This window comes from Trichosurus vulpecula, chromosome 7 (genome assembly GCF_011100635.1).
Source record: "Trichosurus vulpecula isolate mTriVul1 chromosome 7, mTriVul1.pri, whole genome shotgun sequence".
Lineage (NCBI taxonomy): Eukaryota > Metazoa > Chordata > Mammalia > Diprotodontia > Phalangeridae > Trichosurus > Trichosurus vulpecula.
Window position 1 is genome coordinate 65,766,272 of NC_050579.1, and position 18,563 is coordinate 65,784,834.

Genomic DNA, 18,563 nt, shown 5'->3' on the forward strand with positions numbered 1-18,563 from the left:
TGAATCATTGATATCTGCAAAAAATTGGTTCTGGTGGGTGCTCATAAGCTACAGTGGTAATAGGAATGTATACTTCTAAAACACAATTATCCTTTAGATCCTGAGAAATAGTTTCTGTTGTATCTTCATGGTCATAGTTACAGCCAGGCCACACCACTCCTTCTCTCCTTCTGAACAGACTCTAAGAACTTCCAATGTGAGGGAAGGTTGGAATACGTAAGGGAGTACAAAAAGAGGGCAAGGAGATGAAGATGATGAACTGACTAGCTAGAAAGTATAGTTGTGATTAAAGACAACAGGGGCTGTGCCCCCCCAAAAAGTCATTTTACAGAAGAGGGAACTTGGGGTGTAGAGAGGTTAAGGGTAAGTCATTTTCTTCCCATGGAGATTTGCCTTTTGGTTTTCAACCAGCCTACAGCATAAAAGTTTGCTGATTCTTTTCTCTAAATATGTTACCATTTCTCCAAGCACCAGTCACCCAACAAATTTCCTGGAGTGGCCTTCCCCTATCCCCCATGGAAGATGAAGGTGACCATACATACCCAACCTTGGCAAATAGCCTAATTCTCTTTGCAAGTTCTACTGAAACAGACTGAGTTGGAAGCCCGAGTATGTTAGTAGTAACAGGCATGATGTTGGATAGATCTTCTTCTGCTGCAATGATATTGCGGTGTTTGTCTGACCTAGGACTAAGAAAAATTCCTAATACCAGCTCTAACAGCTGAATTTGAAATTGAGACTCAAGCCTTAGTTTTGTACCCCTTGGAGTTGTTTTCCTTCAACTTTATCATTTGTGCTTCTACAGACACTAGATGTTTTTCATATGGAACTGTCTCCTCTTTTGCAGATTATTTTCCAAGGTTCATGGGGTTAAAAAACTTCATCATTTACTTACCTGTTGGTTAACCTTAGTCTGAAGAATCTCTGAATTTATCTATGCTGGTCCTAGGATAAGAGAAATGAAGCTGATTATAGAAAAGTATATTCAAGCCTTTTTTTTATTTGGAAAGGTTTATTATAGCATGCACTTCTACATACTAGAGGTACCTCTTTTCCATGATAAGGCACTAGAGTAAGGCTATTATGTAACATTTGTGTCAATTATTACATATTCTATCTTGTAGTAATTTGTGTACAAGTAATATTTTGCCAGTGAAAATGTGAGATGTGGTGTACTACAACCTTATAATTGAAAAATTAATAATTATAACTAAATTTAAGCTACATAATTTTGCTAGTGGAGTCAAAGGATTTCCACATTAATCACTCGTTATAAATAACTCCTTTATCTCAGCTTCTGAATTCAACTTTGGAGAACTGAATGTTATTTAATCAATTTATCTGTAATACAACAATTAAGTGGTGTCAATAAATAATGATTAAGAGAGAAAGAAAGAACAAAAAGAGAGAAAGTGGAAGGAAAGACCGAGAGAGTGAGAGCAAGAGTGGGAACAGGAGAGTAAAAGCAAGTGACAGCCAGAGAGGGGGAAATATCCCCCCATGTGTGTTGTGTGATGACAAGGAAAATACTGTAGATGCAGCCTATTTTTCATGAGATACCATCAAAATTCCTCAATAAGAAAAGGTTTCAAAGAATGCTTTTTGGAAATGTAACAACTATCCTTTTGGCCTTTATCCTTCCCCTTTCCATTCCTTATGAATGACTCAATTGAAAAAGGATTGATTTAGCACCTACCATGTACTATGTAGAAGACACTGTGTTGGGTGCTGAGGCCAAATTTAAATTGTCACTGACTTTAAAGAGTTTTGACTCTATAGGGAGATTTGTAAGACAATACAAGGAAATAGACAGTGCAGTTTCAGGATGCGTGCACAAACAAATGGGAATCAAGAAAAGTTTCTTGTTGTATTGAAGTGATGAAGGGCTCCCAAGAGAAAGATATAGAGTGGGACATTGTTCCAATAATGGTGAATAGAACGTACAAAAGCACAGAGGTAGAAGATGAGTATCACATATAGATATAGTGATTAGGTCATTTGGGATACTGACAGTGGGAGTTCTTTGACGTAAATCTTGGAAAAAATAAATGTCTTAAATTTGGGGGGGACATTGTTGTTTTTGAGATTGCATCTCCCTATCCTTCCCAGGCTGGAAGTACAACAGCCACTCATGGCCTGATTCATTGGACACTGCTAATTGGGACAGAACACTTAAACTACTCTATTTTTCACCTGGCTTGTTTCACCCCTCCTTAGACAGCTTAGTTCTCCCCAGCTCTAAGGGCTCACCTTATGGGTACTGGAAGGGATCCCCCAGCATCTGCCTCCCTCAGTAGTAGGATGGCCAGAAATCAGGGAGGTTGGGTAGAGGGGGAAACCCAGTCTGGATGATCAGTGTCCTGTGGAAAAGGAAAATAGCCTTTTTAGTTGCTTTCATATGTATTTGTTTTGATTGTCTAAATCTTTTATTACCACCTATTAAAACATTCTTGCTACACAACAGGAAATTAAAACACAGGCAACAAGTGATACTGTAAAACTTTGAAAAGGTTAAACTAGTACAAATGGCCTTTCTGCCCCCAAGACTTCTCAGTCATGCAGCTGACAATTCGCCAAATGGCAATAAAGTCTGCAGCCTTCAAAAATGTATCTATAAAATAAGCTTTCGAAAAATCAATACTGTTAAAGTAACGATGTCAGTCCAGCAAGGGCAAGCTCCCAACACTCCAAAGTAATTCTCACATGTGGATATTGATAGATATTATTCTTTATTATGATTGTGATAGTAAAAGAAATGTGGTGCTATTGGAAGAATCACAGAATCTCAGAGCAGTAAGGGACCATAGAAACCATTTATTCCAACTTATACTTGTATAAGAATCCACTCAAAAACATACCAGACAGCTGGTCATTCAACCCAATATTTCCCAGGTCATTTTGGGGATGTTGTAATTGTAAAGATGTTTTCCTTTATATTGAGTCTACTAAATTTACCTCTCTGTAATTACCCCCCATTTTCTAATTCTTCCCTCAGGCCCAAGCAAAATAAATCTAATTCTTCATCTCTATTTTAGTATTTGAAATACTTGAATACAAGTATGATGTATCAAGTTTGTCTTCTGTATTCTAGTGTAGGGATTCCCATTTCCTTCAAATGATCTTCCTATGGTATGAACTTAAGAATGTACAATTACCATGTGTGTATGCCTGTGTGTGTGTCTGTGTGTGTGTGTTTTGACTGAATGTTTTCACTACTGTGTTCTTCTTTCTAAATTGTAATCTAATAACTTGAGAAAGTCAACCAGGATCACAGAGTGGCCTAGTTCCCTCCAATAACTCACCTAACAGTTTAGAGCCTTTAAGAGACTTTATCATGTCTCAAGAACACCTTTAAGACAACCTTGACAAGTCATGCAATAATTACACTAGTCAAAGGAGAATTAGCATGAATTGACTTTGTCTAAATTCTTTCACATAACTGTTGTTATAGTTTGCTGACTCTTTTGAACCCCATTTGGGATTTTCTTGGCAAAGACATTGCAGTGGTTTACCATTTCCTTCTCAAGATCATTTTATAGGTGAGGAAACTGAGGCAAACAAGTGATTTTTTAAAGTGACTTGCTCAAGGTCACACAGCTAGTGAGTAGCTGAGGCTGGATTTGAACTTAGGTCTTCCTGAATCTAGGCCCAGTGCTTTATCAACTGGACCATGTAGCTGCCCCAATGACTACAATACCAAAAAATTCTTAACATTTGTTTAACATATATCACAGCAAGTAATTTTCCTATAATAACTATATGAAATAGGAAATAAAAATACTATTACTAGTAAAGAAAATGAGGTTCAGAGAAGTTAAATGGTGAGCTAAATTAAATAATTCATGACAAAAGAGAAAAAGAAGACTACTGACTAAAAATCCTAACCAACATGGATGCAAAAAAATGTCAAATATAAGCTACAACATATTAAAACCATTATAATAGATTTACAATAGACTTATACCAGAACTACAGTACTGGTTCAACAAAAGGATGAATATAAATATAATAAATGATTTTAATAATATAAATAATAAAAACTATGTATTTATACCAACATATACTACAAATTTTTTTTTGTAAAATCCAACACCCATTTCTATAAAAAAAACTCCAGAAATCATAGCAATAAATTCACCTATCTTTAATTATTAAAAAGTATAAATCTAAATCCAAAAGCAAACATTACACATAATGGAGTAAAGGTAGCTGGCTTTACATTAGGAACAGAGTAAATCAAGGATGCCCATGATCATCACTACCATTTAACATAGTCCTAGAAATGAAAGCTATAGCAGTAATACAAGAAAAGTTCATGCAGTTATCGAGTCACAATTTTAACTCATTTGACAATAAAGTCTAGTCTTTCTGTATCATATTACCTTTCAAATTATTTCAGGGATCCCCAAGTCCTTGCATTATAGTACGACCTTTGGCTCAGATATAGATATGTGTGTGTGTGTGTGTGTGTGTGTGTACAAATACACACATACACACACATATACATATATATATAGGTATGTGTATATATGTATATACGTATAAAGAACACTAAGTTTGGAATCATAGATTAGTGATGCCTGGGTTCAGAGATGGAAGGATCTTAAAGGTAATGTAATCCAGCCTTTTCATTTTACAGATGAGAAAACTGATACCCAGAGAAGCTGAAAAACATGTTCAACATTGCAAAGGTATAAACAGAGTCCAAGGACTCTGACTCCCAGGAGTCTGGCATAGTCACCAGCCTCATATAGCATCAGTTTAAACATATGTTAAATGGAGCTATAATAGATAACTCTGTAGTCCCTTTCATCTCTAAATATATGATCTAATACTCCAAATGTTGTGGTTTTCCCATTATGTTTCCATAGGTTTCACATAGTCTGCCATTTAATGCATGAATTTAGGCAGTTCAAAAATTTTCCTTGACCATCTATCAAATTCTCAATTTCTTCATTGATAGAGTGATGGTGTTGGAGTAGACAGTATCTATGGTCAAAATCCAAGGTGTTCAGACTTGAGTCCAGTGAAGTTTTATTTTGGCTCTCTGTTTCTAAAAAGCCATTCTAGCAAATTTCTCTCTTTATTCACTACCTCCCGTTTTCTGGTTTTCATCTGTCTCTTAGTCTTGTTCTTTATTTATATATTTAATGGGTAAATAATCTTTTTCTAATTGACCTCTTGTTGATTTTGTATAAGGAAATATTTATTCAAAATCATTCAAATCTGCATTAAAACTTTACGTGAACTTAGTGATTACAAAAGTTAAGAAGACGTTATTTTTAGTCTCTGTCAGGTTTCATTGAGTTGCCTCCCACTCTTTTCAGTCTTCATGCCTTGGTTGCCTGCTTGGTGCTAGACTTTTTCAGATATGCCCACATGTTTTTTTTAAAGTTTCTTGAGAATCCTCCCACAACTTTAATCACTACATTATTGGAAGATGAAACTATCATAAATAACTTCAGGGATTTTTGACACCTCCCCACTCATATTGCTTTTGTCAATTACTCAGAAAATTTTATAAAATACCAATAGCATAACAATTTCTTCTCTTTTGATGAAAATACTTGCCCCATCTGTAAAAACAGTTTATAAATCCAAATTGTTAAATAGGCTAGAGGCAATGGCTTCCTTTCAAAAGTAGTTTAGAAATGATCAGACATGATGTCCCTAAGAAAAGAGTCACTTAAAAATCAGATTCAGTGAAATGGCTTGCAATTTAAGAACGAAATATTAGGCATCCCTCTATGAGCATATGTTATACCAGAATGCAATAATAAGACAAAACCAAAATTATTTCTTGCAAAAACAAAAAAATATTTCTTGTGTTCAAGTTGTTTGTTGGAAAAGCTAGATAATTCTTCCATACTTAATAAGTTTACATTATATGCCTTTTTTTGGAGGGGGGGAGGCAGGGCAGTTGGGGTTAACTGACTTGCCCAAGGTCAAACAGTTAGTAAATGTGTCAAGTGTCTGAGGTGGCATTTGAACTCAGGTCCTTCTCACTCCACAGCTGGTGTTCTACTCACTGCACCACCTAGCTGTCCCTATATGTTAATAAAATAAGTGTTTGTTACACAAACACACACACACACACACACACACACACACATACACACATGCTTCCTCTGATATATCAGGAAGGATTATCAGTCAGAAGGGGACTATAAAGATAAGAAGGTAATTTTAGGATGAAAGCTTCAAAAGAAAACTTTCTTAACTGTATTAGCTATTTCTTCCTCACTGTAACCTCCAAACATTTGTCACCACTTAAGCTTTCATGAAACAGTAGTGATTAGTTGAGAGGAAAAACGGGAAACTCTCCTATTCCTTCAAACACTGTCACATCCTACCATGCTTGGAGGACTTTGAACAAAATAAGGTAGTGTCCCCAACACTTAGCTCAATGTTCAGAACTTAGTAGATGTTCAATAAATGTCCACCAAATAAGTGAACGAATATTGAATAGGCAATACTCTATAGATTTACAGGCCAAGGATTAACTAAATGAAATTAACCATAGCCTCATTACCAGAGGTTCAGTCTTAACATTGAGAATGTTTTTTTTTTCTGTTTTTTTTTTGAGGGAGGAGACACAAAAAGTCATAAAAACTATCTATTTAGATTTGGGGAAAGTAAGATATGTTGGAGGTGAGTCTGTAAATTGATTAAATCAATAGCTTCTTGAAGGGCTGAAGACTTCCTAGAAAAGAAGGTTATTCTTTTTTTGCAATATATCTCATGATGCAAGATTAGAAATAGCAAAACAATTAAAAGAAAAAAAAAGGTTAAAGGATTCAAGTAATTGATCCAGAGGTACTAAAGACTTCAGGAGCTAAATACAAAGTATACTTGGAGAAGTCTACTATAGTGTCTCATCATATCACAGGATCATACATTTAGAAATAGCTATGATGTCAGAGATATAAAGTCAGATTTTACAAGTGAGAAAATTGAGGCCTAGAGAGACAAAATGACCTACACAAAGTCATCCAAGTATTATGTCAACCAAATGAGATAATATTTATGAAGAACTTAGCATAGTGCTTGCACATATTAGACAGTATATGGTATTATCTGTAATTGTTATTATTATTATATCTTATTTTTAAGCCCAGTTCCTTTGATTAATATCCAGTGCCCTTCTACCACATTGTTGGGACAGTAAAGGAAACAGTTAAATGAAGAAAAAGAGAGTACGTATATGTTAAAGTTTCATATTTTGAACCTTTAATGCTCATTAAATGTGAAAAAGAAAAAAACGTGTTCTTTTTAGCAGAGATGTTGTTTTTATACAAGATTAGTAAGGAAGCTTTGCATTTAGATGTACTACAGTTAGAATAGTGAAATCTGGTTGAAGAGGAATGAAGAAAAAGAAAATAAATTATTTTGGGAGTGTTTTCAAGCCACTTCACTAAAAGGAACAAATGGTTGGTGACTTCAGACAGAAGTCTGAAACTTTATACTAAACTCAAGTACATTAGTAATTGATGACTTCAAATATTTGTCATTATCCTGGAACTTTCATTTTGCTAAAAACAGAGCAACTAAAATGATTATTCTTTATGATAAATTCCTTCTTCAAAAATTAGAATTGATGGAGGAGACTGCCATTTTGGATCTTATTATGAGCAATCAGGAGAGACTGGTTACTGAAACAGAAATAATATGAATCTTAGAAGAATTTAACCATTCAATCTTTGAGTCCATCGTAGCTAAGGAGGAGAAACACCAGGCATACTTTGAGGTACATCAGATTCTGAGAAGTGAAATTTCAAAGAGCTCAGAGAAATGATGCGTAGCATCTTATGGCTCAAAATTCTACAAGGAAAGTTGCTGTAATTGTGATGGTATGTTCTTACACCCTGTGCCTCATCTTACCATACTCTGAGCTTGTGAAGATAGGGTTCAGTCATGGGTACAATTTTCCCATCTCATACTTACCTGTTAATCTATATGTTATACACACAGACATAATATGTACATATGTAATCATATTATTTATATTTCATATATTTTGATATATTATATATTTGATAATTATATTGTGTGAGAGACACAGAGAGAGACAGAGACAAAGAGAAAAAGATAGTGAGAGACAGAGAGACAGAGAAAATAGGTTTTTTCCCCTTCAATAGTTTCTCTGGGAAATATGACAACTCAAATAGAGTTCATGTCTGTAATCTCTGTAGTTATGAGCAGAAAGTGTCCAGATCCCATATGAGCAATCAAGTTAACAGTGCGATCAGGGGAAAATCATGTAACCTCTCTGGGCTTGTTTCCTTATCTGATAAAATAAGGATAATAATTGCTGCTAACTCACATACTTGTAGCAATGTTGTAGCAATGACTCTCTCTCTCTCTCTCTCTCTCTCTCTCTCTCTCTCTCTCTCTCTCTCTCTCTCTGTCTTCATACTGTTAAAATACCTCTTCATACTGTCAAAAAAATTATTGAGGACTCATCAAAAAGCTTTTGTTTATGTGTGTTATATCTGTCAACTTTTTGTGGATTAGACAACAAAAATTTTTAATATTACCATGAAAATAGTTTTGACCTTGAAGATCCCCAAAAGTGTCTTGGGAATTCCCTAATGTTCCTTGGAACACATTGAAAGCTTTCCCTGGAAGAATCAAATAATGTATGTAAAAACACTCACCAAATTTTGAAGCATTATATAAATGTTATATAATGTTCTATTACTAATTTAAAGATTATAAAGCATTACATAAAGAATCCTTATTAAAAACAGCTTAGTAGACTAAACTGATTTTCTGGGTTAGCCACCATGCTTTGAATTATGAACATTATATTTGAAAGTGTGTTCACAGGTCAGATACAAATACGACAATAAAATGAAACAAGAATTTAAATTTTTTTGAGTGACAGTATCAAATCTTAGAATTAGAAGAAACCATCATAGCACCAATGGACTAACCTTCTATCCCAAGTAAGAATTTGTTTTATAATACACATAAGAAGTGATCATATAAACTCCATTTAGGTATTTCTAGTGACAGGAAGTACCTTCTGAGGCAAGTCAATTCCTCTTTTGAAGGCTTAATCTTTTTCATCAGTTATTCTCATTTGAAGGAAAAAACATTCAAAATAAGAGTTGGACAACTTTATTATTTACAATTAACTGCAGGTTTCGTATTCTGTGTGAAACAAGAACTTTTCAGTTTATGGCATTGCGTACTTTCAAATACTGATATGATATAGATCAGGGGTAGGAGAGAGAGAATAGAATAAATGGGGAAATAGGGTAGAAGGAATACAGTTAGCAATTATAACTGAAAAAAATGAAGCAAGTTTCTCCAATAAAGGCCTCATTTCTCAAACACAGAGAGAACTGAATCAAATTAATAAAAAAAGCCATTCCCCAATTTGTTAAATGATCAAAAGATACAAAGTTTTCAGATGAAGTAATCAAAGCTATTTATAGCTATATGAAAAAAAATCCTCTAAATCACTTGATTGGAGAAATACAAATTAAAACAATTATGAGGTACTACCTCATACCTGTTAGGCTAATAGGACAGAAAAGGAAAATGAAAAATGTTGGAGGGGATATGGGAAAAATGGGCTATTAATACACTGTTGGTGGAGTTGTGAACTGATTCAACCATTCTGTAGAGTATTTTGGAGTTATGCTGTAGTCTATAAAACCATGCATATCCTTTGACCTACCAGTGCCACTACTAGGACTGTATCCCAAAAGAGATTAAAAAAAGGAAAATTTCATCATAAAAATTTTTTAAATTACCTCTTCTTGATCTATTTTCCAGGTCAGTTATTTTTTCAATTAGATGTTTCACATTGTCTCTCATTTTTTCATTCTTTTGTTTTTGTTTTATACTACCTTGATTTCTCACGAAGTCATTACCTTCCATCTACTCAATTCTCCTGCTTAAGGTATTATTTTCTTCAGTGAGCTTTTGTACCTTCTTTTCCATTTGGCCAATTCTCCTTTTTAAGACTTTTTTTTTCCTTCAGTGAATGTTTGTACCTCCTTTTTTTTTCTAATTGGCCAATTCTGCTTTTTAAGGCATTCTCATTTTTTTGGGACCTCTTTTACCATTTGGCCTACTCTGTTTTTTAAGGTGTTACTTTCTTCAGTATATTTTTGCATGTCCTTTATCAAGCTGTTGACTTGTTTTTCATGATTTTCTTGCATCGAGTTTTCATTTTTCTTCCCAATTTTTCCTCTACTCTCTTACTTGATTTTCAAAATCCTCTTTGAAGTTTTCCATGGCCTGAAGCCAGTTCATACTTTTATTGGAGGCTTTGGATGTAGGAGCTTTGGCTCTGTCGTCTTCTGAGTGTGTGTTTTCATCTTCCTTATCACCATAGTAACTTTCATCTGAATTTTTTCTGTTGTTTGTTCATTTTCCCAGTCTATTTCTTGACTTTAAACTCTTTGTCAAAGTGGGGCTCTGCTTCTAGGGTGGAAGATGTACTGTCCTATGCATCAGGTTTTTTGTGCAGCTGTTTTCACAGATACTTCTAGGGACCTGTAAGCCTGCAGTTGTTACAAGGTGGTATGATCTAAGGAGAAGTGTGTTTACTCTTCTCCTGGTCTATGCTCTGGTCTGTGAGTGACCATAAGCACTCTTTTCTGCCCTGGAATTGTAATGAGGGTCCCCCTTCACTTTGGCTGCAAGGTCTGCTACACTAGCACTCCTCCTTGCCCTGTGATGGCAACCCAGGACTGTGACCCAGATCTGAGTATGGGCAAAGTGATAGAGTCCTGTCTTAGTGCTACCATAAAGGCCCCTGTAATCTTCTTCTGACCAGTTCTTCGACCCCCTTACTGTTTGTGGGCTGGGCACTCCAGAAACAACCACTACCACTGCAGATTCAGTGGCTCCCAAGGCCTGCTAGGGCCTGGTCTGTGCTGGAGCAGCCTGCACTGCACTGTGATCCACTCACATCCAGGTGTGACAGATCTTCCTGTCAATATTCTAAGTTGTCTTTAGCTGAAAAATTATTACACCCCATCTTTTTATGCATTCTACTGCTCCAAGAATTGTTTTATGGCATTATTTAAATGTGTTCAGAGGGGTTTTGAGATAGACCTCAGGTAAGTCCCTGTTTTTCTCCACCATCTTGTTTCCACATCCTGCTAATTTACTTGTAAAATAAATATTACAAAATCCCACCTTTCTCTAGAACTATTTTGAGAAGTAAACTATCAAATACACTGCAGTCAAAATTGCAGATATATTGCACCACTAGCTCAGCTCGCTCATATTGTTTCAGGTCTTAATATTGATCAAAGCAAATGGCTTCTGTTATCAATGGTGTTAAGATATCTCTTGACATTCTTTAAATCACTCAATTCATTGGTTATTAATAGCTCTAAATTTCCGGACTGTGAACCTCCAGCATTTTAAACCTCCTCTCTTTAATCTGAGAACACAAAATCAATTTTGATTCTGCTCTCCTGTTTTTAACTGGAAGTCTTCAATAGTGTTATTACTGGACTTAAAAATCTCAGGTCAGGCCTGAAGATCATTTCTTGGTCTTCAAGAGCTCTAAGTATAATTCTTCTTTTTGAAATTAATCCTTGAGCTTCATAATGTGATTTAGTATTTGTCAATCCACTTTAATTTCCTTCAAGTATTCATTCTCAGAATGCATGAAATAAAAATAGATTATAAATGACTTTAAGCTAGCAAAGGTGGCAACAAAATTATCCTAATAGAATAAAAGAGGTTTACAATGATTTGGGGGCTAAATTAAAATGTCTAGAGTCAGTTGGCCACATTAATTCCGGTCTCAACGTATGCTGCCCTGCAATGTTGTAAAATTCCAGGCAACTGACTCCTGTTATCAAATTGTGGATAAATATAAGGAAGAAAAAATTCCCCTTTGGCCAGAGGATCAACAATGCAGTAAAGATGAACCTAACATATAAGAGCTGGGAGAACTAGAGTAGAACCGAGTGACTTTTTTTGTAATAAGCATTGTACTGCTGGTGGATGAACGGAAAATGAAGCAGAGAAATTAGCCAAATGATTTCTTTTGTAGATTTTACTCCAGCTGAAATATGCCAGCTCAAGAGAAACTCCAAAGTCTCCAGAGAAGAAAATTGAGAATAATTCTCATAATACTAGAAAAGAAACAGAGACTGAGAAGATTTGAGAAAAAGTCAGCATGGCAATGAAGAAATTCAAAGGAAACAGAGCAAATGCTCATTGTATATACATGTATGAGATAATACACAGGAGAAAATTGCTTTGACAAATTAATAGCAGATGAATGAAAACAGGGATAACTTAGTCTTTATTTATGGTTACCCTTTCGAGTCCGAGGGATATACAAGAAATTTTATATATATATATATATATATATATATATATATATATATGCACACTACATAGTTCATAGATATATATATAGCTATGCCTGTATAAATATTTGTGTGTGTGTGTAAATACACATATATATGTGCATATGCATATATGTATAACTGTAAATGTCTGGGTTGTTTTTAGATTCTTACTTGACTTAAAATTCATAATAATTATGATAATTTCTATTAAGAAAGTATTTTTAATTTGCAAAACATACATAATAATTTCATGAGCCTCACAACCTCATGAAATAAGCACTACAGTTATTATTCTCTCTCTCTCTCTCTCTCTCTCTCTCTCTCTCTCTCTCTCTCTAACTCATGGGGAAAGTGAAGCTCAGAAGTTAGAGAATTGGTTTCATTCATACAGCCATTGTCAGAAGTGGAATTTGAATTCAAGGATTTCTGATTCCATATGAAAGATACTATGCAATACTCTGTGTTGCATTCTTATTCAGTTTGTCTTCTATGATTTCTGAGTGCCATTTTAGTTATTTTGGACATAGAGAATTTTGATCCAGAGGACAGAAGAAGTACACACAATTCTGTATTCCTAGGGGATTTCATTTTTTCTCTCTACCTTATGGATTTTCCTATAAGTAGAGATATCATATAAAAATTTTGGTGGTACAGTAATATTGGATATTAAAATGAAAAGGGAAATAGTTTTGAAATTAACTTTAAAAATAGTCCCTGCTATGAATATTTTATGGAAGAGAGTTCCACCAATTAGCTGTTAGGTGTGCATGGACCTGATAGCTGGATGCTGCCTAAGGCATAGATTACTTTAGAAAAAATACATTAGCTATGTAGAATGCAGAGGGCAGGTTGGAACATGAACATGGATTAAGTTATTCACAAATGAAAGGACTGAAGTAAAAAAAAAACTCCTTTAGAAACTTGCAATGAAATAGTAAATCCAATTCTAAGTTTCTTTCTCAGTGTAACTGCAAGGATACCTGACTAGTATGAAAACTTTGAGCCAGATTTTGATCATTCTCACTCTATGGATATGGTACCTCCCCCCAAATTTTTCAGCTTAAGCAGCTAAAGTGATTAGAGATGTAAATCTGGCTTATAAGTGTATTGTTGAAATAATGTTACAAGACTTTCCTAATAGCTGTTTTTAATCTTCCCCTCTTCCTTTAAAACAATTCATTCTAGACCTGTGATATCATCAGTTTGGGAAATGATGGTATAAAAATATCCTCCACCCTTGCAAATAACAACTCATCAATGATGTATAATAAAATTTTGTTTGTGATGGGGGATATTGGGAGGTTATTTGAATTGCCCATGGCCATTTTGATAATATTTAACAGAGGCCGATTCTGAACTCAGGTTTTTCTAACTTCAAAATTAGTCCTCTATCCACTATTTCAAACTTCCTCTTAGTCAGTCCCCTATTCCTTTATGAATTTCTTTCTATAAACCAGAATTTCTGGCAACTAGGATCACAGAATGTTAGAGCTGAAAGAGACCATAGAAATCATCTCTTCTACCCCTTGTATTTTAATGCTAAAGAACCTGAGTCAATGGGAGGTGAAGGCGAAATTTTTAGGTGCTAATTTAGGGATTCAGCATGTAACTTTAACAAAAGAGACTTTTCCTATTTATTATAATATTTTAATATTTTCTTATCAAGACGAAGAATAAGAGACATACTGTTTCAACAATCCAGCTAGCAGCTGCTGTGGGGGCGAAAGACCAACAAGTGCCCAACAACAAGCACGCTACCAGTACACTGCAAACGCCCAGGTTCTTTTGATCTGCTTTAGTAAGGAAAGCAACGTTAAGAGGTTGACAAGCTTACTTTAATTCAGCATACAAATATCATTCACTTAGCTCAGGGGAAAAAACCAGCACCTGAACTTCAGAGCAAAATACAAAGTACGAACATCGACAAACAGACCTTGTCTGATTCAAATCCCAATACATAGTTACCAGAGTTTAACAAAGTCTCAGCATCCAGGTTACAAGCTGGAGGGCCCTTAGCTACAGCTGCCCGGAGTCTCCGCGTCAGCACCAGCATGAGTGAGAGCCCTAAACAAATTACAAACATTGACAGATGGACCAAATACAGATTCATAGTTACCAACATCTAGGTTCAGCCTGGGAGCTCATAACGTGGGCTGGCCCAGAGTCACTCGTGCCACCAATGCTGTGGGTAAGAGCTCCAAAGAAGAGAAAGCTAACCCCTGGTTTTATATCTTTTTCAGGGTCAGGGGTGAGTCATACATGCTACTCACCCATGTGACCTAGAATAGTCACAAAGAGGTGACTGAAACCCATGTGGTCTAAAAGCCTCTGCTGTCCCAGACATGTCACTCAACCTCATGTGTAAGCTAGGCCCTCCCCTGAGGACACCCGAATCTAATCAAGGAAACAAAGACCAAACTCTTCAAGGGCACTTGGTTGAACTAAGTGCTAAGAGCCCATTTTGCTTACCAACACACATACTCTTCACTCAATCACTATATGTTATACAATATGAGAGCAGGGATCATGGTTTATGTATTTTAATGCTAAAGAAACTGAGTTAACGGGAGGTGAAGGTGAAATTTTTAGAGGCTAATTTAGGGATTCAGCAAGTAACTTTAACAAAAGAGGCTTTTCCTATTTATTATAATATTTTAATATGTCTTATCAGGCCAAAGAATAAGAAACATACTCGTCACTCAATCACTATATGATACACAGTATGAGAGTAGGGATCATGGTTTATATGCCCAAGAATGTACACTGTGATTTTATAGCCCAAGTTTGGATATCATTTGCAAACAGTCTTATTTATAATTCACATAAACTGTATAAAATAACATCTTTTAATAAGATGATTTAGGAAAATAAATTATTAGTCTACAAAATGTTCTCAGATATCATAAAATTAACAAAATGCACTACTTCCCACCTAGGAGTTGGAGTTATCTGCTATTTCTTTGGGGCCAGTGACATACACTCATCAGGGGAAGCTATTTCTAATTATCTTCCTACTGTTCCAGTTTGTTGTGACTCCTTTGGGGGGCACTTAGAAGTATCCAGTCATCTTACTGTCATGTCACATCACCTTCACTATAGCCATAACATAAGTTATGAGGGAATCTGGAGCTTGAGTGAAACAGCTGTATTAGGGCCAAAGCAGGAAAATAATGGGGGTCAAAGTTAAGAACTTGTCTTTGTACCTGTCACTTACACCTAAGCTGTACTAGGCTTGGCTTATCTTACTTAATAGGGCTGCCCAGTTATATGCAATTGTGCATAAGAAGGCCGGTTGTGTGTGTGTGTGTGTGTGTGTGTGTTTGAGAGGGAGAGAGAGAGAGAGAGAGAGAGAGAGGAGAAATGAGAAAATCTCTTATAGGCCAATTTGATTGGTTTTCCACATCTGATTTTATAGGCAAAGAGATATCTTGGGAGCTGGAAATGTCCAAAAAGGTCAGAGAAGGATCAGGAAAACAGACTCTATGAAGCACTAGCAGTTGACAAATCTAGAATAGCCTTAGCCCATGACAATAGTTGCAACCCCGCCCCCCCCCTTAACAAAAAACTCCTTTTAGAAGACCATAGCTAATTGCCTTTGGCTTCAACTGCCTATTAATCAATTGTGTTATAGAATTACAAAATTTCAGAACTGGTAGGAACTTTCAAGAGCTATCTATTTGAAATCATACCCTCTGACGCCAATCCCATTGATCTTTTCATAATATTATTACACCTTATTTTAAGAAATACTACCCAAAAAAAAAACCTTTAGTATATTCAGGATCTGAAAGGCTTTTGAATAATGGATTCACAGTATTGCTGAGTTGAAAGTTATTTAGCAATCACCTTGTCCAAACCTTACTTGAACTGGGACTCCTTTTTTGAGAATTACTGCAATTTAAAAAGGCATCCAGAATGACCAGAGGAGCCAACACACTGAGAGTCACTGGCTATGGCCACTTCAGCCAGCTGATGGGCCCGGTTTGGGAGTGCGGAGTCAGAGGCATCCGCCCCGGCTGAGAATGGTGACCACCTGGCTCGTGCCTCGGGCCACGAGGGAATGGCCGAGGCTGGGAGAGGAGCCTCCTCTGTGAACTGAGCCCAGACCCTCCCCCTCCCCGCCTCCTCATCCGCATTGATGGATCGAGACCCAGGAAGGAGCCCAGGAGACAGCTGGGCGAAGCCCTAAGGTTTGTCCTAACTTTACTGAAAAGGAAAAACTATGTAGCTGCAAGAAAGAAATGGGAGGCGGTGTTAAATTTGGCCTTGAGGATACCAAGCATCATGCTTTTGAATGTCTTGTACAGATGAGATGCCAGTTTTTTTCTCCCCCAGCAGATCCTAAGTAGCCTTAATAACAACCCCTCCTCCAGTATAAGTATTTGGCTCTTAATACGCATTATGTGGGTTATATCTTAACTATTGTGCTCCTCACCTTACCTAGACAGCTTTCACTATAATTTCTTATTGCGCTATTGGTTTATGTTGGCCATCAGATCTCCAGGGATTACGATAGTAGAGAACTGAAGTCAGCCTATGAAGAAACAGTGTACTTATAGTCTTTGTCCATGAATCGTTTCACCGCAGCCCTAATAGGTCAGTTGATAGTGTGTACATTGTGCTCGCTCGCGTGTGATGAAAACTAAAAGAAAGGATGCCTCTTTTCTGCTCACATGCTTCCTTTCCTGGCACGACTGTGCCTTGTTCCACTAGAGACGATTGTTGTCATTAGCAGATTTGCAGCGGTTTTTACTGGATCAGAAGTTCTCTGTTTTCTTGCATCCAACCTTTTGGTCCCATATAATCTTGCTAAATCCGCATATAGGGAATTGGTCCAGGTAGCTTATGTACTCAGTGAAGGTAGCACGTTTGTCTCCAAGACATGTGGTACCACCCTCTTAATGCAAGCATTGCTCCACCTATTGGTGCTTGCTAGGGAGTACAGCTTGGTTTGACTCAATTCAAACCTTTTTTTTATTCTCCTAAGAATTTCATGAAGCCTTTCCACCAGGAATACACACATAGGAATTTCCAGGAAGAAGAATTCCTTAATGAAATTTTCCCAAATGGAACAGCATATTGTATGGGGTGTATTAATTCTGATTGCTGGTACTTTACGAATTTTCCAAGAGTGGGGTTATTAATCAGTACCATCAGACGCTGGAAATTCTGATGAGTGAGCTTCACCCAGAACCAGTTCTACATGAAAGATGATGTTACTGAAAATGATGTCGCTTGCGTGAGTGGAATTTGTGACCTGATACCAGTTTTTGTCATTGATGCTACAGTGTTCAAATCTTCTGGGTATTCAAGGAATGGAATGAAATCAGATGGAACTTATTGGACTATTCACATAATTCCAGAATCAGAATTTTCTTATCTTACCTTTGAATCCAATATAGGTCAGAACTCTTACAATGACCTGATCAGGAAAATGTTGGAAATTGTCAAGCCTAGAAAATTTGTGACCACTCTCTTTGTAAATCAGAGTTCTAAATGTTGCACAGTGTTTTCTTCAGACCCAAAAGATTGAAGGGTTTAAACATCTTGAACACCAGGTTTCTCAATTCAATGATTACAATTTCATTTTTACCAGTTATGCTAAAAATCAGCATCAACAGCAGAGTTGATTAAGAAAAAATGAAAAAAAAGAACACGAACAGAAGGTGGTGTCAGTTTTCTTGTTAATGTCACAGAGGGCCATGCTTTCAATACCACCACCTTGTAGTTTCAGAGAGCCCTAGATGTAATCATAGTATAATCATTTTGAATTGTATGCATTATTTTATCAAGGAGTTAGATATCTTGCATGACTGCTCTCTTCTGTGTTTAGGTATTCTATGCCACTCTTGCTGTGAACTTGAAGTGCATATAGAGAAAAACATAACATACTACATGAGACTTTATAACACTTGTGCAACACTTGTAAAAAACAATTCAATTAGGATTACAGTATTTTTCCTTAGGTATCATCAAAATTTCCCCACAGACAAGGCTTTCGTCCTCATTAGGTGTTGGCCTCAGCCTAAATCATCTGGGAATCTTCTGTTAAATTGCAGCCAGATATTTTTTATGGGAAGTTTTTTCCAATTTCTAGACCACATTTTTCTCTTAATTCTAATGAAAGTAATTCCTACTTAAACACAAATGTTTATTTGCACCTGAAGAGTTAGAAATTTTACCTTCTTAATAAAATTAATGATTACTACAGATGATGAGTTTTCTTAT

The 18,563-nt window shown here is 36.1% G+C and overlaps 1 pseudogene; it reads left to right on the forward strand.

Moving 5' to 3' along the window:
- Positions 1–2,525: 2,525 nt before the first annotated feature.
- On the forward strand, positions 2,526–17,965 carry LOC118857540 (annotated as a pseudogene).
- Positions 17,966–18,563: the final 598 nt, after the last annotated feature.